General features: G+C 38.1%; 2 protein-coding genes across 8 annotated transcripts in view; one reads left to right on the top strand and one right to left on the bottom strand.

Moving 5' to 3' along the window:
* Positions 1-26945, bottom strand: part of LOC143144593 (uncharacterized) — a 259819-nt gene that overhangs the window by 217035 nt on the left and 15839 nt on the right. The gene's annotated exons all lie outside the window — the stretch shown is intronic.
* LOC143144595 (uncharacterized) overlaps positions 8889-26945 on the top strand; it is a 32468-nt gene continuing 14411 nt past the window's right edge. For 2 of the 3 annotated variants that reach the window (XM_076307178.1, XM_076307175.1), the window contains exon 1: positions 8889-9000. The gene's annotated coding sequence lies outside the window, so the exon portion shown is untranslated. Of the gene's footprint in view, positions 9001-14600; positions 15308-26945 lie in introns of those variants that run through there. The other variant, XM_076307176.1, reaches the window with a different exon arrangement.

Below are 26945 nucleotides of genomic sequence, written 5' to 3'. Positions count from 1 at the left end.
ATGCGACCCGTCGTGTTCCTGAAACGAAGCGGCTTTGGGACAATCCTGTTTCCATCGATGCTAATGGAAACAACCGAACGCGATAGATATCGCACGCAGTATCCGTGCAAAACAAGATGGAACTTAAAAGTCTCGGACAGAACCGACTTGCGGGGCTTTTTCAACAGTTTAATGGCCAGCTATCACGAGCGTTATATCACGAACGTTGCGGTGTAATAAGGTGTACGTTTCTGCAGGCTAATTGCGGCTAAAGTGTCCGTGTTAACGATCAATCGCAATGTCAACGTTCTTTATTAGAAATACGGGCGTGACTACTGTTTTGCAACATGGTTGGCGTTTTTTTACTTTCAAGAAAATAATTCTAAATTAAAAATGTATCGACGCTTGCTCGACATATTGGGTACCGGAATATTTTGATGCGATATAAATCTCTCGACAGATCTAATGTTTTCGATTTAATTGGAATTGTTTTTAGAAGCATATCGACGAAAGGTATGTGGAGATTTGAAATTTTTTTTGGTTATGGACGAATAATCGGTACGGTGTCCCAAAATTTCTTCCGCGAAATGGCGTGTTCAGCACACGATAGCCTAAGTGTTAAATTAAATTTAAGAGTGTTCTCAAAAAATTCTGTTTACGTCGTACGGGATGATCCAGATTGGCTCAAGAATTCGCTCGTAAAAATAGACAGGACACGTTGGTGTGGCCACGCACGAGATAACGCGAGATAAAGACGGATGCTTGTTTGGAGTCGGATCTTTGTTAGGGCTTTTTTCAAAAGATATTACATACCGCTACCTTTTATATCTATGTAAACTCGAGATTACCGAATTCTCGTGAAACGTCGTAAACTGGACGCTCTCGGAGGTCTAACTATTAAGTCGTCCCATAAATTCGTGTCGTTTGTTCTTCTACCGTATAAAGTAATATTTTATCAATTCACAATCTTACCTGTGAAGCTAGTATAGAAAAGATATTCCTTGGATAGTTTCCAGAAAAGATATTCCATAGATAGTTTCTAGAAAAGATACTCTATAGATAGTTTTTAGAAAAGATATTTTATAGATAGTTTCTAGGAAAAATACTCCGAAAATAGTTTCTAGAAAAAATACTTCACAGATAGCTTCTAAAAAAAATATTCCACAGATAGTTTATAGAAAAGATATTTTATATATAGTTTCTATAAAAAGTACTCCAAAGATAGTTTCTAGAAAAAAATACTCCAAAGATAGTTTCTAGAAAAAATACTCCAAAGATAGTTTCTATAAAATATACTTCATAGATAACTTCTACAAAAAATATTCCACAGATATTTTATAGAAAAGATATTTTATAAATAGTTTCTAGAAAAAGTACTCCAAAGATAGTTTCTAGAAAAAATACTCCAAAGATAGTTTCTAGGAAAAATACTTCATAGATAGCTTCTAAAAAAAATACTCCACAGATAGTTTCTAGAAAAGATATTTTATACATTGTTTCTATAAAAAGTACTCCAAAGATAGTTTCTAGAAAAAATACTCCAAAGATAGTTTCTAGGAAAAATACTTCATAGATAACTTCTAAAAAAAATACTCCACAGATAGTTTCTAGAAAAGATATTTTATACATTGTTTCTATAAAAAGTACTCCAAAGATACTTTCTAGAAAAAATATTCAATAGATACTTTCTAGAAAAGATATCCCACAGATAGTTTCCAGAGAAGATACTGCATAGATAGTTTCTAGAAAAGATACTCCATAGATAGTTTCTAGAAAAGATATATCACAGATAGTTTCTAGAAAAGATATTTCACAGATAGTTTCTAAAAAAGAAATTCCACTCCGTTACCTTTCGTATCAATGCAAACTCGAGATTACTAAATTCTCGTGAAAGAACACGCCATAAACTGAACTCTCTCGGAGGTCTAACTACTAGGTCGTCCCATGAATCCGTGACGCGGTGTGTTTATACTTCTCGCGTTACGTTTCATAAATACAGAGAAATAGAGAGACTTGGTCGACTAAACACTGTTACGCTTCAGTTTAGTCTGTACAAGGTATTCGCGAGCCAGAGATCGTGAAATTATAAGAATTTTATATTTAATTACCGATAAAATAACGAGTGAAATGTGCGTCCATTTTCGTCGTCTCGCGTTATACGAGTACCGGAATACGACAACAGGTGCAGCCGGATGTTCAGTCGAGATGGATGAAGACAAAATTTGTAATCTATTGAACGAAAGGAGGAGTTTGTCAAACATTGCAAAACATGTCAACATCGTGTGTAGATAGACAGTTGAAGAAAATGGGAATAGTATCAAAGCTGGACGTATGTTAGTTTCATAGGTAAGATTAAAATATTATTTTATACGATAAAAAAATAAACGGTACGAACTTATAGGACGACCTGATATACATATACACTGAGTATCGTTCTACGAGGATTTACAATATCCACCGAAACTGTATCTTTGCCAACGTCGCAAATAAAAATACAACCCGGAACACGAACTTGTTTTTACTATCGGCCGAGCTGCACGTTTTTATCTATTTTTATGAATAATCAACAACGAACCAGAACACGGGGAAATCATTCCGAGTAGCTAACAGTGCGTTACTGTTACCGTTCTTATACAACGCGGCAACATTTGAGGTAACTCTTTTACAGTTATCTTACGCACAGATATCGAGGTTCAATAATCAACTTTCGAAGAGAGCTGCGTCGATAATTTATCGATCCAATCCATAACCTCTTCACGTGTACGGGGCGCTTGTTTTTTCAATTTCGAACAACAACAATCGCTAAAATCGCGAGCAAATAAATTATCCAATGCTGCAACGTCGTTGGTGGATTTTGATAAATATCGTAGATCGTTATCGGTTGGAATTTTTTATTCCTTTGGAAGAAAATCACCGTTGGCAACCAAACCGAGCTAAACCGCTTTCTACAAGTTTCTCAATTTTTGCTGCATTTTTAAGCAACGTTTCTAATCGTCGCTTTTCTTCACTTTCTATTTCGCTGGTGTCGATCCTCGTTCCCAATCGTCGTCAGCCACCCGGCGAGGTCTTGTACCGTCAGTTCGAGGACGAGGTCGTACGAGAGACGTTTCTCTCGAGCGGGGAGACAAATTTGTCGACACGCCTCATTTTACAATGGTGCATTAATCGCGGTGCGATAATCTATTTGTCACGCGCGACGAAAAAGTGAACGCACCGTGGATGCATCTGCATCCAGCAGAAAGCGAACGCGTTTCACGGAGGAACACCGGTAAAATATATAAGAACCGAATAACAAATTGCAATGCACAATTGTCCATTCGGAGGTCTAACTATTAAGTCGTTCCATAAATTCGTGTCGTTTGTTTTTCTACCGAACTTATCCGTCCATTCGGTGGAACCATCATCGCGCTGCTTCTGATATTTTCATTTCTTAACATTGGAACTACCAAAAGGGTCAATTTGACCTGTTTCAAACTTTTTTTCAAAATTATTTAATTATTAACGGTTTGCCTGTAATGTTCGTGGACAATTATCGAAATAGACGAGTAACGGTACTCGTAGATTAGTTTGCCCTTTCGCCATCTAACTACGAAGACACTTATGTGGTTTGTGACAAATAGGAATACGATACGTTTGTACATAAAGAACTATTGTTTAGTTAACTTATCGAAGTTGGATGGAGAAAATCAAAATCGTGATGGAAAAATAAGTTTGTTTAGAATTTTTTTTATCACATGTGTATGAGTTCAGATTTGAAGAACGTAAAACGAAACTTTAATCTCTTCAGAAGTTACGTAGGTGTACGATTAGTGTTAACTTGGGTATTGCGACACGAAAGTGAGATCTACGAAAAATATTCCTAACTAAATCTCCCAACGACACCAGGAAGAGAAATTCTATAATATTTGTAACTAAATTTTCCATGGACACAGGGGATAAATACCTAAGTATGCGTTAAAAGTTAACTTGGACATTGTACCACGAAAATGAGATCTACAAAAAATATTCCTAACTAAATCTCCCAAGGACAGGAGGAAAGTGAAATCTATAATATTTGTAACTAAATTTTCCATGGACCCAGGGGCTAAGTACCTAAGTATGCGTTAAAAGTTAACTTGGACATTGTACCACGAAAATGAGGTTTACAACAAATATTCCTAACTAAATCTCCCAACGACACCAGGAAGAGAAATTCTATAATATTTGTAACTAAATTTTCCGTAGACCCAGGGGATAAGTACCTAAGTATGCGTTAAAAGTTAACTCGGACATTGTACCACGAAAATGAGATCTACAAAAAATATTCCTAACTAAATTTCCCAAGGACAGGAGGAAAGTGAAATCTATAATATTTGTAACTAAATTTTCCATGGACCCAGGAGATAAATACCTAAGTATACGTTAAAAGTTAACCAGGACATTCTAACGCAAAAGTAAGATCGACAACAAACATTCCTAACTAAATCTCCCAAGGACACGAGGTTATTACCAGTACGTAGGTGTACGTTCGATCGAAGTCAACTCACCAAGGTAATCGAGATCTATGATAAATCCACTTAACTATATTTTCCAAGGACACACGAGTGTTCCTAGCGATCGACAGATGTTACGGATCGGTATCATCTCGAACTTTCGTCCATTCTGTAACAACATAATACGTCAATGAAGAAGTCCAGGGAGTTAATCAATCTCGCAGCTGTTGAGGTCTATGCCACGTGCATCCATCACCAAGGGGGGTTAAACCGCGCTGAACACTGGTTAGAGCTCGAGAGGGTGACTGACAGCTTCTGTGTGCTAAACTCGGTGGATCGAATTACGCTAAAAATTATTCCAACCCTCGGTTAACGATCGCTCCGTATCGGTCTCGAACAATAACATAACTAAAATTAAACGTTTCCAAAGGGGTACAGAACCGGCCTATTCTACGCAAGGAAGAGGATGTTCCGAGATAAACACGGCTCCGCGAACCTTTTGTTTCCGATCGAGAGATACCGGCCACTTTGAGTTATAGCACGCATTACGCTCGGCAGGTTTGAAATAGACGTAGGAACTATTGGAACGAGTACCGAGCGAAATCGTATCGAACGATCTAACCTTCTCCCGATGGAAATTCTTCGGGGATCACAGAAATGCATAGCCGATGCGATGCAATTGGAAACGAAAGAGAAGTGTTAATTACCAACGAGGACCGCGATAACTCAAACCGACTCGTATCTCGGAACGGGGATATCGTCTCCATCTTTTTCGAAGATTTCTTTCATTTTTCTATTTCTTTTCTTTTTTGGAGTGTTTCTCAGTCGCAAGGTACACCTTGAACATTTTTCACGCGTCCGAGTAGACGACCAAAAGTGATCGTACGACGAAGCACGACGAAGAAACTCGACAGTGGATATCGACACAGTGAATCTCGGATACTGGTTAATTAAGGAAGTAGACACGCTATGCTGAATGTAGCGCGTTGCGACGTTAACGGATACCGGTGCGTAAATACCGCGCCTAATTACTCAAAAAAAAAAAGAAAAAACAGTCCATTGTTGTGGATTTGATTAGCCACACCGTGCAGCTGTTACGCCTGTCTGTAAAACGGCAATACGCTGGTTCTTTGGTCGACTAAGCTAATTACAGTTACTCACGCGACTTCTGCAACTCCTTACGGAACAAATATTCGTGTATTACAGCACGCGGGAAATATTGATGCACTGCATTTTACGAGTCGATACCGAAAGAATCGATAATTTACAACGCGGGTACGATCCTTCAACCCTGTATCCCGTGAGAGAGATTTTTCCATCGAAGAACGTGGCGAATTAACCGACAGACTGACTCGATTCTTTTTTATTAACTAATATCAACGAATACTTTCGTATCCATCGTGAAAGATAATGGAATTTGATTTTTTATATGTTCTTTTTTCTGTGCAAGTTTCCAAGGTGTTTTCAAGGTTCTATCGACTAACAAGTATTAATAATAATTCCACGAGATGTAAAAAGACGCTCAAAGAATCGAATTTTATAATTTTTAACGTCCCTCGAAATTTGATTATCTCCACGATAAAGAAATATTTCGATTCACTGGTTACGAAAAATAATTCTAGCCTCTTTAATTTATAGATTATTTAAAAGAAAATTTGTATAAAAAGATCGTTAATTTATTTCACTTTTCGGTGACAAAATACACGTCGATTGGAAAAAGAACGTTGAATCTACGTGGATAGTTTTTTTCTTTCTTTTTTTTTTTAACGCGTTGATTGCCCTCGCGGTAATAAGAAAATAATAAGAAATTCTTCACCTTTTGTTCTTTTCAGGGATTTGCACCGTTCTCGGATCGGAACGAGAAAAAAGCTAAGTCGAGTTTAATTGCCAGTGCTTACGATCTTGGTTCTGAATTTTTTATCGCGAATACTCAGGATCTCGGTTCAGAATTTTTTTATCAAGAGTACTCGGGTTCTTTAATCGCGAGGAAAATGATCTGTCGCAAAGGAAAGTTCTCGAGAGAATCCCAAGCTTCTCGTGGAAGATATCGCTTGTCCCTGGCAAAACTTGTTTCGTGCGAAACTTCGACACAATACAATTGACTGTCGTAAGTCGGAAATAAAATCCCGTAACGTAGCTAGACGCAATATCGATGTAAGTGACTTGTGCAAATGTACCCGCAAGAACGAACGTGGGAAGCCGTACCCGGAAATGATTAAGGAACAATAATCTGACGTAGCAAGTGTGACGACACGAATCGTAATTCCGACGATAAAATTTGTAAGTTGTAAATATTATTTCGAACAAGGTTCCGGTATACGTGGATGAGAAAATTAATTCTCGGTTCTCGTTGATTTTTTTTTTTTCGTTTAATGATTTTTAAAGTAACGAACAATTTTTTACCACGTATATTATTTATTATTTTTGCTACTCCGTTATCGGTAGAAAATAGTATAATTGTATTACTGGTAAGTAATTATTATTCTCTGGACGTTCTTACGATGGAATATTTCCATGTTTATTTACCTTCGGATAAATATTAATCGAGGGATTTTAAGTAACTAAATTATAGAATTTTAGAAATTTAAAGAACAAAATTAAACTCGAAACGACGATTCTCGACATTTTGAATAATAGTTTGTAAAATTTACCTTGTTTAAGTTACTACCTCTAAAAGTTTCACCTTTCGAAGTAAATAAAATTGCTAAATTAGAATTGTAGTGTAATTATAATACAAATATTGGCCTGCAAAAGTACTTTCGAGAACCACCTCTAAAAGTTCAACCTTTCAAAGTAAATAAAATTGCTAAATTGGAATTGTAGAATAATCATAACACAAATATTGGCCTGTACAAGTACTTCCAAGAACCATCTCTAAAAGTTTAACCTTTCAAAGTAAATAAAATTACTAAATTAGAATTATTAGCGTAATCAGAATACACTAGTATTAGTCTGTAAAAGTACTTCCAAGAACCACCTCTAAAAGTTCAACCTTCCAAAGTAAATAAAATTACTAAATTGGAATTGTAGAGTAATCATAACACAAATATTGACCTGAACAAGTACTTCCAAGAACCATCTCTAAAAGTTCAACCTTTCAAAGTAAATAAAATTGCTAAATTGGAATTGTAGAATAATCATAACACAAATATTGGCCTGTACAAGTACTTCCAAGAACCACCTCTAAAATTTCAACCTTCCAAAGTAAATAAAATTACTAAATTAGAATTATTAGCGTAATCAGAATACACTAGTATTAGTCTGTAAAAGTACTTTCGAGAACCACCTCTAAAATTTCAACCTTCCAAAGTAAATAAAATTACTAAATTGAAATCGTAGCATAATCCTAACACAAATATTACTCCGTAAAATTACTTAAAAAAATTCTAAACCCCCCATTCAAATTCCACGCGAAATACAAGACCAATCCGATACTTCGCTCCAAAATGATTCCACGATTCGAAAGCTACTCGCGGTATCGCGCGCTCTATCGTTGCGTTATCCCCACTCGTACTCACCGAAATAAACGGTTCTCGTATCTCCATATATCGCGTTCGCGCTAAACTCGTGAACTCGATCATTAATCGACGGTTGTTACGAACCGATCCCGGCGCTAACAGTTCCGATCCGATTAACCGAAACTAGCATCGAGGAAGACGTTAAAGATCGGTTGATTCCGTATCGATAATCGATTCAATTCCCGCTCGGGCGTCGTTGCTGGTAACTCGGCCGATGATTCTTCGGTTCCACGGTGCCGATACCATTCCCAGCCGCACGAAAGAAAGTAAAACGTCCACGCAGGATCAAGAATCTCTCACGGTATCAACGATAAACAAACTCACCGGCGTTGGAACAATGCGCGATCTGGGCGCAACACTCGATGCATCCGTTCCACGGAAAAGTTCTCCCGTGCGCATGAATTGAACGTGACCGGGGACGAAATCAATTTCAATCGATCTAACGAGCCATGTGTAAAATTGCGAGCACCGTCGATCCTCCGAGCCGCTGGATTCTGACGTGTCTCGACCAGGAGCAAAAGGAGAATGATACGAAAACAGGTTGTGCATTCAATACGCAGCCTTGTTGTACACCGTAGCAGGATCCCTGGTTTCTTGTCGTTAACCTGCCCGCTGCAATAAATCAACTCGCAATAGGAAGCCAAAGACGTTCAACAGTCAAATAGTCGCGTGTTAACATAATCGTACATTCGAGAGCGTAATAACGACCGTGGCCGGTCGGCCGGCCGCGTTCCGCGGAGCAGGGGAACGAAACCGACACGGCAGAATGCGCAATTAATTATCGAAGTCCGGTCAAATTACGTCGACTATGATTCAAAGATAACGGCCAAGGGGTGGTAATTCGCTGTCGATGATAATTTCGTTCCCTTTCAACCGTACGAAGGCTAGCCAGTGGGACAGTAATGCGAGCCGATCGTGACACTTTTACGCTGACAGAATTTCTCATGCGATTCAACCTGGATCGAGGATCATCCGTTTCTGGCCCGGTCCGTGTGGATTCTAATGGTCGGAATACGATCGTTTGTACTCGGGTTCGTTACACATCCAGTTGTGGATTTTTATCGCGAGCGAGACGGACGGAGTTTTTTCTTTCGAATCGTCGAGCGTACGTCGAATCGATCTTATTTTATAATATTCTGTATTTGCTTGTAATAGGTTGTTCGGTAATTTTTGTCGTTCGATGAAAATTATTGAATAGTACTGTTTCATCAATTTTATCGAACGACGAACTTCTGATCTGATCTCTCGGTGAGAGAGAATTTCTATCGAATTGATCTAACGTTATAATATTCTGTATTTTGCTTCTAATAGGTTGTTCAGAAACTTTTGTCGTTCAATGAAAGTTATTGAACAGTACTGTTTCGTCAATTTTATCGAACGACGAACTTCTAATCTGATCTCTCGGTGGGAGAGAATTTCTATCGAATCGATCTAACGTTATGATGTTCTGTATTTTGCTTCTAATAGGTTGTTCAGAAACTTTTGTCGTTCGATGAAAATTATTGAATAGTACTGTTCAATGTAGTACTGTTTAATCAATTTTATCGAACGACAAACTTATTGAGCGACCTAGTACTATACTGTTCGATAAATTTTATCGAACGACAAAATTTATTAAAGAACCTAGTATATTTTAGAAGATCGAGAGAGCTGAATTTTCGAGGAAAATACCGCACTGATTTACTGTATATTTGAGACTTAAGAAATATCCCACCTTTTCAATACTTTGATACGATAGTGGGATATTTTTCAATCCATGAAAAATTGAAGTAACTCTGATACAAGTGAGACTGTTAATGTTTAATTTAATAATTGAATATCAAATTAATCAAATTTTAGTTACTTTGCGTTCTCATTTCACACGTTTAGCAACTGCGACTCAAAGAGTGTGCAAGTAGGAAACACGGAGTAGAACATCCTGTGAGAATTAATAAAGATCTATCGCGGAGTATAAAGAAACGTTCGTTTATGCCCAGGGGAAAGGAACGATCCAATCTCGGAGCGGATAAAAATTGCTTCAATTTGTACTCGTTTCCGATGTATTTATTCTACCTCCCCCGCGTATGTAAAATTAATCTCTCGAGTGCGTTTCGTATCGCACGGAGGGTCTCTCGGACGAGAAGAAATTTCCGTTCGGAAGGAGATCGATAAAAAATTCTCTATCCCCGTTGAGTAATTGTCTCGTTCCGGCGAGTATGTTCTCGCGAGTAAGTTCTAAAATCCGTGAAACGTGTTGAACATTCACGAGGATCGTAACACGCGATCAACGTGTACCACCGGGTCGTTAATAACCTGGCCGAACGGTCGATGGAACTGCGAACGACTAATTAAACATCGAAAAAAATATCCCTTATCGTTCGGTCGTAGCGATTATCGTCTCAATTCTGTGACACGGTAACGCCAGCCGGTTCGTTTCTCCGGAACGCGTAGGTTAACTATACGACCGGAATAACGTTTCAACACTACCAGTCGGTAGTCCGAGTATTTTGTTAAACACTCCTCTAGGTCGTTCACAGGCACACCCGAGGCCTTTCTTATCGCACGCGGGACATCCTACATAAATCAGGTACGAGAAGTCACAGACGCGTTTAGATACAGTTAATTGCCGAGCGGTGGTTAAAAAATTGGAAAATACATCTTCATTTCTCCACGCCCAGGCGGCCTCGAATAATATACCGTCGACGATTGTGCGTACCTTTATAGCTCCCCCTCTAACCCCCACCCCGCCGCTCCCTCGATGCGCGCGCACAAAGATCGTGCCAGTGGTCGACCGGTGCAGGTTGCTCGTCGCGATGCTCGCGACCAATGACAAGGAAGAGGGAACCGATCCCAAACCCGTTTGCGTAATACCAGTGCACCGAGTCGAAAAATGAATCTGTACCTGTTATCTCCGGTCACGAAGCGAACGTGAGAGAGTTATACCGATAACGCGTTCCGTATCTGCCCTCCCGTACCCTTTTACGGTCTTCAATACCACAATATATAACGGGTCAATGACAACTTGTCAGGCCGCTTATCACGCTGCCCGACGATAGCACCGCGGTTCCAGGGACGATGCTCTAGGTTCACCTATCGCTCGAGAGATCGTAAACGTAGATGCACCTTTGGTGCACCTTTTCGTTTCATTCTGATGGAATTATTGGCTTTCCAGATCGTTTCATTTCAGACGAAATATTGTCTCGCTTTCGAACAGAGTGCTATCACGATTCTGGATATAATATTCGAGGTTTATTTATCACCGGAGAAATTCTAAATGTAGATGCACTTTTAGCAAGCCTTTGGCTTTGATTCTGATGGAATTATGGGGTTTGTAGATCGTTTTATTTCAGACGAAATATTGTCTCGCGTTCGAACAGAGTACTATCATGATTCTGGATATAATATTCCAGGTTTATTTATTACCGGAGAAATCGTAAACGTAGATGCACTTTTAGTAAACCTTTGGCTTTGATTTTGATAGAATTATGGGGTTTGTAGATTCTTTTATTTCAGACGGTACATTGTCTTATGTTGAGACTGAGTAGTATCGTGATTTTAGGTACAATATTCTAGGTTTATTTATTACCTGATAAATCGTAAACGTAGATGCACTTTTAATGCATCCTTTGCTTTGATTCTGATAGAATTATGGTGTTGGTAGATTTTTTTCATTTAAGACGAAATATTCTAGGTTTAGTTATTAACTGAAAAATCGTAAACGTAGATGCACTTTCGGTGCGCCTTTTCTTTGAATTCTAATGAAATTATAGAGTTTGTTGACTTTTTTATTCAAGACAAAATACTGTCTTTCGTTAGGATTCAATACCGTTGATCTGGGTACAATGCTCCCAGGTTTCTCTATTATCTAAAAGATTATAAACGTTGATGCACCTTTAGCGCCCCTTTTGCTTTCATTCGGAAGGAATTATGGGGTTCGAATCCTTTTTTATACAAAACGGAATATTGTCTTCCGTTGAGTCCGAGTAGCACTGTTATTCTAGGTACAATATCTTAGGTTTATCTATTGCTTGAGATCGTAAACGTGGATACACCTTTATTGCACGTTTCATTTTATTTCCGACAGAATTGTACAGTTTGTCGACTTTTTTATCACTGACAAGATACCAGCTCTTATTAGAATTGAGTATTATTTAATAGTGTCCGTTGAAATTAATGAACCAGAGAAGATCGATTCGTGTAGTCGAACCAACTGGTGATTTATTTCTTATCAATTATGAGTTTGTCGAGTTTTTCACTGCCGATAGAAGACTGAAATTTTCCTCTACTTTACGTAAGATGGTGTTTTTACACTTATCGACTGTGTTCGTTTATTGAAACGAGCCGAACGCATAAAGTATCCTTTCGTTTCGTTTTTGAAGATCGACGAAACGCTAGTAGCTGTGTTCCTGTGCACAGATTTTAATAGGAAATTTACCAGCCGTTGCCGTTTGTTGGGGTTTTTTCGATCGTAAAGAGTGCTCTAATTAAGTAATACAGTTATAATTACACAGAGGTGAGAAGCAGGGAGTATCCGGCCTTGAACGTGTTGAGAAATAATTACCGATGTTACAGAAACGTTGCTGCAATACCTCCTTTTTATACCGTTCGTTCGATCCTCCATTTGTAGCGGTATAGTACCGATGCATACATAAATAATAAACTTTGGTTTATTCAAGTGAGATTGCGTAACAATACGGTGAGAACGAAACCGATCGTATCAGCTGATTCGGTGAATATTGAAATCTTGTTAAAAGTGTGTCTCGTTAATCTTCGGGTCGTCTTTAAATTGTCAACGATATTTCACGCGAATAAAAATCATACGACACGAGCCAGTTCTACGAGCGAAATCACTTTCGAGACTCCGTAAACTTTTATTTAAATAAAAATAAAACGGTTTGAATGTACAGCCGTGTAATATATGCGTACATTTATTTAAATATTTTTATTCAAATCGTTTCCTTTTTAACGAACTCGATATCGATGATTATCAGTTCTCTACGAGTAGATAATTGAATTAAATAATTTATTAAACATCCTCTTAGAACCCCGATCATAGTAATTTCGTACTCTTCGATGGCACATCTATCGATGAAAGTAAATTTATTGTTTCAATTTCGTAACACCGATAAGTACGAAACTACCATGATCGGAGATTTAGATTAGCTTGGAATATATATTAAGATTCCATAAGCGTTTCCAAACTGCTTTCGCGTCCGACGATTTCGTTCTAATTAAATAACCACACGCAACTTTGAAATCCTGGGACGAAAGAAATTTTCATAGTAAATTATACGGTCTCCTTTAAACCAAGCAATATTAATCCGAATTTATTTACGCTATTATCCACGACATTCCAGTTACACGTGCCCCACCCAGTAATAAAGCTCTCATCTAATCGTCGAAAAATTAATGAAATATTTGTCAGCTGTTAAGAGCGCCTTCAAAACGTTTATTAAATTCCAAAAGTTAATCTGAACCTGTAACCAGCGTAATTTATACATTTGTCGACGATACAATCGCTTGAAACGTTAAATTTATCGTAGAAAGCTGGAGACTCGAGAGAACCGAACGGAATAACAATTCGGATTCATAAGATCGAATTATTATTAATTCTCTCCTTTCTCCTCTCTTCCGCGTAAAACGATCGAAAGAGTAACTGAGAAAAATATCCAAATTTTATTTTCTCGAAAAAGAAAATAATTTTAATATTTTATCTACTAGTATTCTTTCCATTAAAACATTCCTTCGTTGTGCAAGACTAATTCGTTGCCACTGTTACAAAATGAATTACAAAAAAAAAAGAAGAAGAAACAAATTCAAATAATATCATCGATTGTATTATTTCTTATTTGGTCTCGCGCCAGTCAGCGAAGGTATTTTCTCGAGAAACAAAAGAATTTTAATATTTTATCTACTAGTATTCTTTCCATTAAAACATTCCTTCGTTGTGCAACACTAACTCGTCGCCACTGTTACAAAATGAATTACAAAAAAAAGAAGAAGAAACAAATTCAAATATTATCATCGATTGTACTGTTTCTTATTTGGTCTCGCGCGAGTCAGCGAAGGTTATAGGGTACTTGTGTACAAAAATTCAAGGAGGATGTGGTTTAGGTTATTGCATCGAAATGGTCACGTTCCGTCCCGATAATCGTCACGAGTACGATTTACACGAAAGCGAACAATAAAGGTTGCAAAACCCAAGAAAGTGAACGCTACGATCGCGCGGGAGAACGGTACACGGAAAATTATTATCATTATTATTATTACCGTTGTTTGTTATTTTGACTCGCGTCAACGGGCCGTGTTATCGTCGACTTTATATAACCATTTCGACGAGGAGAGAAACACGGTTTAGACCATTGTGTCGAAATAGTCGCGTTCCGTCTCGATAATCGTCGCGATAAATTTTAACGAGTACGATTTACACAAAAACGAACGATAAACGTCGCGGCAAAGCCAAGAAAGTGAACGTTACGATCGCTCGCGAGTAGAAAACGTGCACAGTTGCTCGGCCGCGAGTACAACATCGTACCGAAACCTGGCCAGCGAAAAGCTCGTTTACGTAATATCGTTCCTCAAAGCTACGCGATCCGAGCCTCGATCGTAATAATCTTGGTCCTCCGCTTCCTGCGCGGCATACTGAAAATACCTTTCTCTTCCGTGTCTCGGTGGGTTAAAGAATCGATTTACAAAGCCGGGTGTCACGGTTACGCGCGGCCACCTCGATAAAAGTCGCGCGCGGACAGTTTTCCGAATTTCATCAAAGGGAACGCCGACACGATGCGGGCGCCCGGTTACCCAACGAACGTTTTCCCCTTTTAAAACTATCGTGCGTGGTCACCACCGTGGTCACCGCTCGATCGGTTAACATTTAACGACCCGAGTAATAACAAAACGCGGAAGAGACATTTGAACGCGGCGAGGTTCCACGCGAGCGCAACTCGAAGGGACACGTAGCCAGCGAAACGACCAACCAGACGACCGGATCGATCGAGACACGGTCTCTCTATGGTAAATCAAAATGATTGATCGAACGTGGACCGGACTTCCATGTAAACGGTGCATAATGATGTTCGGAACTTGGCTCTATCTTTGATGTACAGTCACTTTCACGCGAGCCACGGATGCGACCCAACTTCGAACTTCTCGAATCGTAAAGCTCGATTCTCACCAGCGCCGCTGCTCGGCGACGAGCAGTGACTAGTGACGAACGCGAAACGCGTGTATCGCGCGGAGTAGCAAACGTGGAAGCTGGAAGGAATGCGAGTTGCATCGGACGAACGTTTTTGCAGCGTTTGAGTAGACTGCTCGTGGAGCAAACGTTGGTTCTTGGTGTTTAGAGTATTCTTAACTCAGGTAGTATGTTAATTCTTCGTCGAAGTTGATTGTTTTCTGTGAAAGTTTATATCTGTTCGTAGTTTGTAAGTAGAACGATATACAATGAGTATAATTTCTTTTTTCTCTACAGAATATATAGCACGAACTATTTCGATTGTGTTCCGATTGTGCACTTGGAACGATGCATCCTGCTTTAACTTTAAGTAAACAAGAAGGAGAATTTTTCACTCCTTTTCAACAATTAATTAACAACGAACACGATTCTATCAGTATTGTCGGACGATCGAAGATAAATTTGTAACTTTTTCTCTTTCGAAGTTATCGTTGCAAGTAGATATAAAAATAGTCCACGTGACAGTTGTTGGCAGGAATGAAGACACTCTGCGATGTTCTCGAAATTTTTTAAATATACCGTCAAGTTTGAATTTATATCTTTTATCAATATTATTTCTGTAATTTTATTCGTGTACTCTGTCATTCTTTATACTGTCGTGCATATTTTAAGAATTTCATTTACTTTTTCTTCCAATTGATCACCGACAAAATTTGAATATTATTACCTGCTCATTTTTCGTACCACTTTACCGAGATAAATTGCTAATAATAAATCTTATCACACTAAATCTATAATGTAGGTTGCGACAAACTTTTTATTATTTCTGTTCAACATTTTTGATCAAGAGAATAATTTATACACATCTATAAATATAATACATCACGTATTATACATTAGAACAAGTAAACTTCTTTTTTGTACACTATTTATTTTTCTTCGTTGCAACACTATATTTTTTAAGTTGCCAAGGTTAAACAAAAATAACAAATGTCACGATTATAATATATTATAATATATAATACATCACATATTATATTATTTTTGTATACTGATTATTTTTCTTCCTTGCAACACTATATGTTTGAAGTTAACCAAGGTTAAACAGAAGTAACAAATATAATATCACGATTATAATATAATATATAACACATCATATTGTTTCTCTACACTGATTATTTTTCTTCGTTGCAACACTATATTTTTAAATTTGCCCAAGATTAAACAAAAGTAACAAATCTCACAATTATAATATAATATATAACACATCATATTGTTTCTCTACACTGATTATTTTTCTTCGTTGCAACACTATATTTTTGAACTTCACCACGACTAAACAAAAACAACAAACGTCACAATTACAATATAATACACCACATATTACATACTAGAAAAGTAAACTTCTTTCCTCTACACTGTTTATTTATTTTCTTCCGTTACAACACCATACTTTTGAACATCACCACGGCTAAACAAAAACCAGAAACGTCACGATTATTAATTATAATTATAGCTCTCGTGTCTCGCGTCCCTCGAACGCTGGTGGAAATCGACCATAACTCCCCCGCTATTTCCTGCTCGACCAGCGAACATGTTTTCAAAAATCCACGTACCCGCGCGCGTGCGCGTGCGCGCGTGTATGTATGCGCGCGCACACACACGCGCACGGTAGGTAGTCGCGCGGGTGGCGTGGCGACGTCGAGCGTCCTTTCGGCGGCGCTTTGTTTCGTTTCGGCCGAGGTCGACCAGAGTTGCGAGACCGATTTTACTTGGTTCTCGAATGAGCCGGAGAAATATTAGGTTACCGCAAAAATTCTGCCCCGACTGGTAAACGCGTGACCGGAATTATGTCTCTTTTTGCAACTATATCGATCGCCGTGCACCGCGTACACGAGATCGGGACAAAACGTAACCGTGAATCGTTTTGAACGCGAGTTACGAGTAATTTGCAAATTAGAGGAATCTTCAATGAATTTTGTCTAATATATATTTATCATCGTTGAATTTTAAACAAAAATCGTTATTGTCGAGAGCAGAAATAGATCGTTGGATTACAATAAAATTACAAAATATAAAAAGACACTCAAAGTACAATCCAAGACGAAGTTTTCTAATATCGATGAATGTTACTGCACTGGGTGAATGTTTTTGTAATTTTAGATACAACTATGGAAATTTATCACTCCACTTTCAATTGGCCTTGTCTTTTCTCGGTATCTTGGGACAGTTTTGAATTTACTTAAAAAACCTAGTAAACATTATTTCTATTGCATCGAAACCTGGTACAGATTGTGCATAGATACTTAATTAATTTATACGAGAAATTAAAATCAATTTTCGAGCCCCATTTTCGGGTACCGTAGAAAGCGTTATGAAATTAAAAAAAAAAAAAAACGTGTTACGATTGTTCGCTTGTAAACGGAAGGTGCGAATCATTTACATTATTCGTACCCAGATTAATATAGTTAAATTCCACGCTTTCGATCGCGGTAACGTTGTTTCCTACGTAAGAAAGAAATTAGCAATTCATGATCGGGAGCTTCTTCCTCGTGAACGAGGAACTAATTAGACAACGGATAATTATCCCTGCATCTTCTATGCCGATTCTTAATTCGTGATTAATCGTAATTTTATTCGCTCGATAAAGTACTACGCCTATTGAACGTCGGTTTGAAGTTCGCGGGATTATTTAACCCGGCGATAATTCGACCGGTTAGGGACGCATCGATTGCACGCGAATTATCAACGAGAATCGGGGGAAAAAAAATGAGAAAGAAAGTTTTGTCCTTTCCTCTTCTTTTTTTTTCTTTTTTTTTTTTTTCCAACGATCGATGCTCGCCGCGTTCGCGTTCGCAAGAGTCGCTCAGTGTTACGAAGTATCAAGTGGATATAGTGAAAGGTGCATATAAGCATACAAGAACATTCCAATAAACACGTTTCTGTTAAATTCATAACGAGCTGAACTTGGTTACGCCACGAAACAAGCGTAGAAACAATACGTGCTCGTACACGCGTGCTTCCTCTGACGCGAAACTAATTTCAACCGTACAATTAACGCCCTGTCGTTGATTAATTAGCGAGCACCGGGAAGCGAGATCACGATCGTGAAACTGTTCTCACGCAACGAGCAATAATCGCGTTACGGACACACATCGTATTAGAAAATAAATCCGTACCGAGGACGAGCGATGATTTCCGTGAAAACGAAGATTTCTTTTCTTTTTCTCTTTCTTTTTTGTTCTTTTTTCAATTTTTCGGTTTTCAAACCGATCGAAAGATCGACACGATCGAACGTGTCAATCGGTCGCGAAAGTTCCACGCGATTCGAGATTTACAGAAAGCACAATATCCCGTAGAAAGTGTTCTTCTCTCTCCACATCCCACATTTCATTTTTTAAAGAAGCTCCCATTCTTTCTGCGGCAACGTAACTCTCTATGACCTACTGTTGTAACATTCAAATAACATTTCACATTTGTCCGTGTACAACGCTATAACTCTGATCCTTGCCGCTTTTTTAACGATACCCGTACACAATTGCGACGTTGTTTGCGCAAGCGTCGTACTATTTACCCGTACGATTGTTTTATTTTCGCGCCCACGACGAAAACGTTATTCGCTACCGTGTACCACGTTTAACCCCTACCACGAGGAAATTCCATTTACCGAACTCGTGGATGGTAAATGGAATTTCATTCGGGGAAAAATAACGCGGAAATTACGGGAGAAGTGTTTGCAATATTTTTTCTTTGTTTATATTTTCTTCTGTAATTTTAGAAGAAATTTACCGTGAAAAATCAAACTCTAGAACCAATTCGTGCGACGTGTATTTAATAACGATTCGTTTGAATATACGTAAATGTACGATCTCACTCGTTCGAGACAGAATAGTGCAACTGCACACGGTTGAAGTGCACTCCGTACTGCACTCATACTGCACTCCGTAAAAGAATTATTTTATTGGTTCCTGATGTACAACGTTTCTCGTTTTCAAATTCAGTTGAAATTCGATGTCGTAATCGGTTAAATTAAATTTCCAAATCATAATTTATCCCAGTTATTTATTTTATTTTCTAAGATCGAAATAAACAGGCCTCTCCTAGTCGTCATTCGTGTAGAGTATGTATTAACCGCAGAGAGGATTGGATCGATATCTCGGTTGCTATACCTTCTAGCGAACATATGTACAGAACGAAAAAGTTTCTAAATTGAATTCCCAACAACTTTGGTTATCGACACTTTTACCGTAAGAGGAGCGGTGAGCGAGATATCGTACGTTTTATCCACGCTAGCTTCCACATCGTTATCTGATAAGAATTTTGTAATATCATGGATTTTTAAATCGGATTACTCTGTACACACAAATTTCGTTACGATTAGAAAAATGAAATTGCATTTTATCTATATCGATTCGTGTCAGTTGTCAATTAAGAAGATATAAAAGTTCGTGAGATTTTAAACAAATTTTGTTTAATTTCCTTCAAAATATATGAAATTCAACCTTAAAAAAAAAATCAGTTACCAATCAATAAGATTTGAAAGTTGAGCTTTTAAACAAGCTTTGTTCAATTTCCTCCAAAATTTATAAACTTCAACTTTAAAAAAAAAATATCAGTTACCAATTAATAAGATTTGAAAGTCGAGCTTTTAAACAAGCTTTGTTCAATTCCCTCCAAAATTTATAAAATTCAACCTTAAGAAAAAATTTGTTTTATCGTCGAAAAATGAATTCGCTCGATAATCCGTGTCCTCTGATAGACACACGTGTTACGTACAAAGCGTTCGGTTAACAGAGGCCCCACCGTATTGGAAATCGATTTTAATATTGGTTCGGAAACGAGCCGAGATATCGTCGATCGTAGCCACGAACGAAAGGTCTGCATCACGAAGAGTTAACGCTGCATTATAATAATGTAACTCGTACAGGAAGCCTGTGTCTCCGAACAGCAGCCGGTACACTGTTCGCAGTACAGTTTATTATAGCTCAAATTGTTTCAATTGGTCTTACATGCGGGACTGGCTCTTCAACAAATTCCTCTCGACAGCCATTGTTCCCTTCATGAGTCACACTTATCTTTTAACTGCCTCCGTCGAGAAGTACCTGACTTAACTTTCACTCCGCCGTAAGACAAGGGGGATAATATCTTTTCATAACGTTGATAAATTCACGGCTGCACCGTGCGCGCGTATCGGGAACAGTTTGTCGGTTACATCGGCCAAAACCTGGCATTGTTTAGACCGAGAACCGATTCACACCGATACGAAAACAACCGGTCGTTGAAACGAGGATTCTTCGAGTCGTGCAAGAACAAACAAAGTCCTTTTTGGCGAAAATACACGCGTTTTTTGACGCGAAGCGTTCAATTTTCCATATTTAAACTCTTCTGACGATCGAGCGTGGGTCAAAATAGACCCGCGCTCGCCATCTCCTCGAGAAATCCTTTCTGGCGAAAATAAACGCGTTTTAGACGCAACGCGTCCAATTTTCCATATTTGATCCTTTGGCGATGGAACGTGGGTCAAGATAGACCCACGCTCGCCATCTCGAAAAGTACTTTCTGGCGAAAATACACGCGTTTTAGACGCGACGCGTTCAATTTTCCATATTTAACCCCCTCTGACGATCTAGCGTGGGTCAAAATAGACCCGCGCTCGCCATCTCCTCGAGAAATCCTTTCTGGCGAAAATAGACGCGTTTTGGACGCAACGCGTCCAATTTTCCATATTTGATCCTTTGGCGATGGAACGTGGGTCAAGATAGACCCACGCTCGCCATCTCGAAAAGTACTTTCTGGCGAAAATACACGCGTTTTAGACGCGACGCGTTCAGTTTTCCATATTTAACCCCCTCTGACGATCGAGTGTGGGTCTATTTTGACCCACGCTTGTTATCTCCTCGACAAGGTTTGCTTATTTATCTTTAGGTTTTTCGGTATCGAACCGAGAGTCGCGAAGGGCACACGATATTATTGTACTTCGTGCTGAATTTTATTATTATACATTTCTTTGTATATTTTGACTTCACGTTCTTTTATTCACTATTCGTTACACTACCGAATACACGAGATCCTTGAGTGTTAAAATAGACTTTGTATCGTTATCTGATGTTAGTTTCAAGGACTGTCATTGTAACGGTGCAGAAGGGCCGTCTGTTGCAGCGTCAAAGGTTTGCCCATTTTCCTTTAGGCTTTTCAGTACCGAGCCGAGAAGGGCGCACTTTACCATCGTCGTGAATACTAAGTTATATTACTGTATATTTCTTTATATATTTCGAGTTCATATACTTCTATTTACAATTCGTCACGCTACCGGATACGTGAGATCCCTGAGTATTAAAATAGACTTCGTATTGTTATCTGATGTTAGTTTCAAGGACTGTCATTGTATCGGTGCAGAAGGGCCGTCTGTTGTACCGTCAAAGGTTTGCCCATTTTCCTTTAGGTTTTTCAGTACCAGGCCGGGAGTCACGAAGGGCGCACTTTACTATCGTCGTGCATACTAAGTTATATTACTGTACATTTCTTTATATTCTTCTATTTACAATTCATTATGTTACTGGATACGTGAGCTGCTATTATAGTAAATTCTGCGTATTATAATAAACTTTATATTATAATCTGAATTTAAAACACTTTCAAATAATTTCGTGTTGATTAAGTTGCATTTCTATACATTTCTTTATACTGTATTTATAACACTTATACTGACTTTATAACAACTGTTATTACAACAGATTCTATTACAGGAGTATTATAATAAACTTTATATTATAACCTAAATTTAAAATACTTTCGAGTCAATTAATTTGCATTTCTATATATTTCTTTATACTCTATTTATAACACGTATTACAACTGTTATTACAATAGACTCTACTAGGGTGGTATTACAACAAACTTTACACTATAACCTAAATTCAAAACACTATGAAATACATTCGAGCCAATTAAGTTGCATTTCTATACACTTCTCTATACCGTATTTAAAACACTTCTACTTCCTCTACAACAACTGTTATTACAACAAACTCTACCACAGTGGTATTACAACAAACTATACATTATAACCTAAATTCAAAACCCATTGGAATACATTCAATCCAATTAAGTTGCATTTCTATACATTTTCTTATACTTTATTTAAAACACTTCTACTTCCTCCGCAACAACTGTTATGACAACCGACTCTACCACGAGGTTCGGATGCGTTCCTTTATCGAGGTGCCGCGATAGAGGGGGCGAGCTCGTTCGTTAATCAAACTCGGCAGTCAGGGTACTTAAAAGGCAAAGACGAGACATCGAGTTGCCCCGAAGCGTACGCGTTAACAAGCGTCGCCTATACACATCGGCTTTACGTAAACATTAACCTGCGCACCGCTCATAGTACGCGCATCAGCTGCCGATTATGGCAATGACCGAACAGCCACGGCGTATAATTTAACCGGGTAGAAGCCAATATCCCCCCCACTCCACCCCCCACAACGTCCCCTTCCCGTGCCCCGAACCACCGCTACGTGGGCGTAGTTTGCATCGGTACAATGTACATAAAAGTGTGGTCACCGGCGAGCATTATGCTTCATTAGATACCAGTTTCGTCACGCTTTCACTCGAACTTGTCTAACAATGAAATGCTGAATTCAAAATGTATTTCGCTTTGGTAGCCAGACACACGAATACAGGGGGGAAAGTTGGAGTCGTGACTGGTGACTTTCCACGATCTACATTGTCATTCGCTGCTCGCCGAGATAGCGAACTGGGTGCCTCCTCGCTCGGCGACCTGCCTGATTAGCAACATGGATGTAACGATTTTGTCGTGCAGACTCTCGGACATCGATTCGAGACGCTCGAACGGATAAAAGATCGCGTTCCGTGCGGAATCTGTTCCCTCGTTTAAAAATCGACGATTGTTCTCGTACAATACGATACTGGGCGATTATCACCTCGAGGTGATCGAGTTCCTTCTCCAACCTCGGAACAGAGATCGTTAAGATCGTTCTACAACGGTGGCGATATCGGTTTTACCCTGTGATTTTGAACGCGATTGTTCAAATATTGATTTTTCATTTGGAACGTGTAAATTCTAAACTCTAAACGCACCGATTGAGAGTTCGCGGTTCTCGAGTATACAGTATCGTTTTTACAGAGACAATTGTAATTCGGTTCAGTTCGGTTGGTGTATATGTGATTAAAAATTGTGTGTGTTTTTTTTAGGAATCGTTACGTATTCGAAGATGCTTGGAATAATGGTTTTGCGACTCGAGACGATTACTTGCAGATAATAATGATATAATCGTGTCACGATTGGAATTCGTTATTTCTTGTAGTACTCGCCGAGTGAGAAAGGCGGCACGTGGAACAAGTTAGAAGTAGAACTCTAATGTATCGAACTTGCGAAAGATGAAGATCGTTAACAAATATTATCTTCTTCTCTTAGACTTTTTTTTAGTTTCTAAACGGAGTGTGCGTTTAGAAAATACTTTAAAGTTTTCTATATCGAATATAACTAATTTATCTCTCTTACTCTTATTCGTTCTTTTAAAAAATTAACTTCTTAGCGTTAAATAATACTAATTCATCTCACTTTCATTTGTTCTTACGTAAAACTCTCTGCATTAAAAAATTAACTTCTTAACGTTTCATAAAATTAATCTATCCCACTTTTATTCGTTTTTACATCGAACTCCCTGCACTAAAGAATTAATTTTTCAAAATCAAACAAAACCAATTTATCTCACTTTTATTCGTTCTTACATTAAACTCCCAGCGTTAAAAAATTACCTTCTTAAAGTTTCACAAAACTAATTCATCTCACTTTTATTCGTTTTACGTCGACCTCCCCGCAATAAAAAATTACCTCCTTAACGTTTCGCAAAACTAATTCATCTCACTTTTATTCATTTTTACATCGAACTCCCCGCACTAAAGAATTAATTTTTCAAAATCAAATAAAACCAATTTATCTCACTCTTATTCGTTCCTACATCGAACTCCCCGCATTCAAGAATCAATTTTTCCAAATCAAACAAAACCAATTCATCCCAAATTTGTATTCCTTCCTACCTTATTCGTTCCCCTCACCGTAGAATTAATTTTTCAAAATCAAACAAAACCAATTTATCCCAAATTTGTATTCCTTCCTACCTTATTCGTTCTCCTCACCGAAGAATTAATTTTTTTAAATCAAACAAAACCAATTTATCCCACTCTTATCCGTTCCTACATCGAACTCCCCGCATTCAACAATCAATTTTTCAAAATCAAACAAAACCAATTCATCCCAAATTTGTATTCCTTTCTACGTTATTCGTTCCCCTCACCGTAGAATTAATTTTTCAAAATCAAACAAAACCAAATTATCCCAAATTTTTATTCCTTCCTACGTTATACGTTTCCCTCATCGAACAATTAATTATTCAAAATCAAACAAAAGCAAATTATCCCAAATTTTTATTCCTTCCTACGTTATACGTTCCCCTCACCGAAGAATTAATTCTTCAAAATCAAACAAAACCAAATTATCCCAAATTTTTATTCCTTCCTACATTACTCGTTCCCCTCACCCAAGAATTAATTTCTCAAAATCAAACAAAACCAATTCATCGCACTCTTACTCCTCCCCACGTCCAACACCCCGCATTGAAAAACCAACCTCTCAAAGCCTAGTGAAACTAATTTATCCCCCTATCGGAAGTTCAATACCTAAAAGCAACGAATAGATCCACCATGAACGAGTGCAAGGACCGATTTCGTCGAACCTGCCGGTGTCGCGAGTGGAGTCGCTCGAAACCGTTTTTCCAGCACTCGAGGAAGCCAGGGTGGGTTAAAAATCGTTAAAGGTCGATTGGTTTTGCAACTTTTCCCCCGTTGCGACACAATGGATTATCGCAACGGACAATGCACACAGCACGCGACCGATCGAGTAGCGTCGAACGTGGATGGAAGCAACGAAGGAGTAGCTCCACGACTACCGTTATTATCGATGGTGGTGCTCGTCGATTATTTTAATGCGATATTATATAACGTGTCCGTGATACCTGGCAGTCTTCGCGAGCCGCTGGACGATGAACGATGATATCGTGACGAATCCAATTAAACTCTGACCCACCGTGTCGTGTTACGGATCGTCGATGACAAACCTTGCGAGATGATGAGTAAAGCGTTCGCGTAACCAGCGACGCTGGTTAATCCAGGAACGAAAATTTAATTCCATCGCGAGAGGTATCCATCGACGCGCGATGTTCGAATCCTAATGATCGGAGCACGCCGGCAAGGTTCACCTGTGTTTACATAGCTGGACAGAGTTCATGAAACATCGCCGAGGCTCGATCAGTATGCTCGTTTCGCTTTCATTTTCACCCTCGTTACGCGCCAGTACGAGAAAGTTGTACGAACACCTCCGGACACGTGTCTAAGAAGAGGTCACCGGTTTTTGGGACAACGCGCTATTGGATTACAACGTGGATTCTCGACACGGTTGCACCGTGTACCATCTTTCGTCGTTGCCACGGTCTATTAGAGAGATCGGTCCGTCGGGTGAATCGCACGACGAAATTGTGGTTTCGCGTGGAAGTGATCGCACTGTTTACCCGAGTGTGGAATTTTCTCGATGGGGGACTAACGCGTTGATTGTGGAGAGACGATTTTCTATGTTCTAGGATGTTTTAGGTTGTTTTATGATGTTCTATGATGTTCTAGGATGTCCTAGGATGTTCTATGATGTTCTCGATGTTCTAAGATGTTCTAGGATGTTCTAGGATGTTGTAGGATATTCTATGATGTTCTAGGATGTTCACGACGTTCGTAAAAGTAGATATAATGGTAGTTACTTTATTGAATATTTGCGTAGTTGTTACTTTGTAACGTTATCAAGGGATGTTAACGTTGCTCGAGAGTTTACGAGCATTTGAGTTTATCGGAGTATTTGTTAGTTTGTCATATCGCTAATGGTATGAAGGTTATTCGAATGTTTAGGGGTATTTGAGTTAATCGGAGTATTTGTTATTTTGTAACAGCGCTAATGGTATGAAGGTTATTCGAATGTTTACAAGTATGAGAATTTAGCGGTGTATTTGTTATTTTATAATATTACTAGTAACGGTAACGTTAGAAGTTTACAAGTTTTAGGATTTATTATTTTGTAGAATCTTATCATTTCTTGAAAGTTTACAAATATTAGGATTTTTATTTTATAGAGTCGTATCGTTACTTTAAAATTTACAAATATTAAGATTTATTATTTTATAGAGTCGTATCATTACTTGAAAATTGACATATACTAAGATTTATTATTTTATAGAGTCGTAACACTAATTAAAAGTTTACAAATATTAGGATTTATTGTTTTATAGAGTCGTATCGTTACTTTAAAATTTACAAATATTAAGATTTATTATTTTATAGAGTCGTATCATTACTTGAAAATTTACATATACTATGATTTATTATTTTATAGAGTCGTAACACTAATTAAAAGTTTACAAATATTAGGATTTATTGTTTTATAGAGTCGTATCGTTACTTTAAAATTTACATATACTAAGATTTATTATTTTATAGAGTCGTACCGTTATTTTAAAATTTACAAATATTAAGATTTATTATTTATAGAGTCGTATTATTACTTGAAAATTTACATATACCAAGATTTATTATTTTATAGAGTCGCATCGTTACTTGAAAGTTTACAAATATTAAGATTTATTATTTTATAGAGTCGTATCGTTACTTAAAAGTTTACAAGTATCATTATAGTACGTTCCTCGGAAGCCCTTCAGAGAAATAAGTTTGGAACCATGTAATCACCAGTAATCACCGTCGTGATGT

The sequence above is a fragment of the Ptiloglossa arizonensis genome, chromosome 3 (genome assembly GCF_051014685.1).
Source record: "Ptiloglossa arizonensis isolate GNS036 chromosome 3, iyPtiAriz1_principal, whole genome shotgun sequence".
In the NCBI taxonomy this organism is placed as follows: Eukaryota; Metazoa; Arthropoda; class Insecta; order Hymenoptera; family Colletidae; genus Ptiloglossa; species Ptiloglossa arizonensis.
This window is presented reverse-complemented; position numbering and strand designations above follow the sequence as displayed.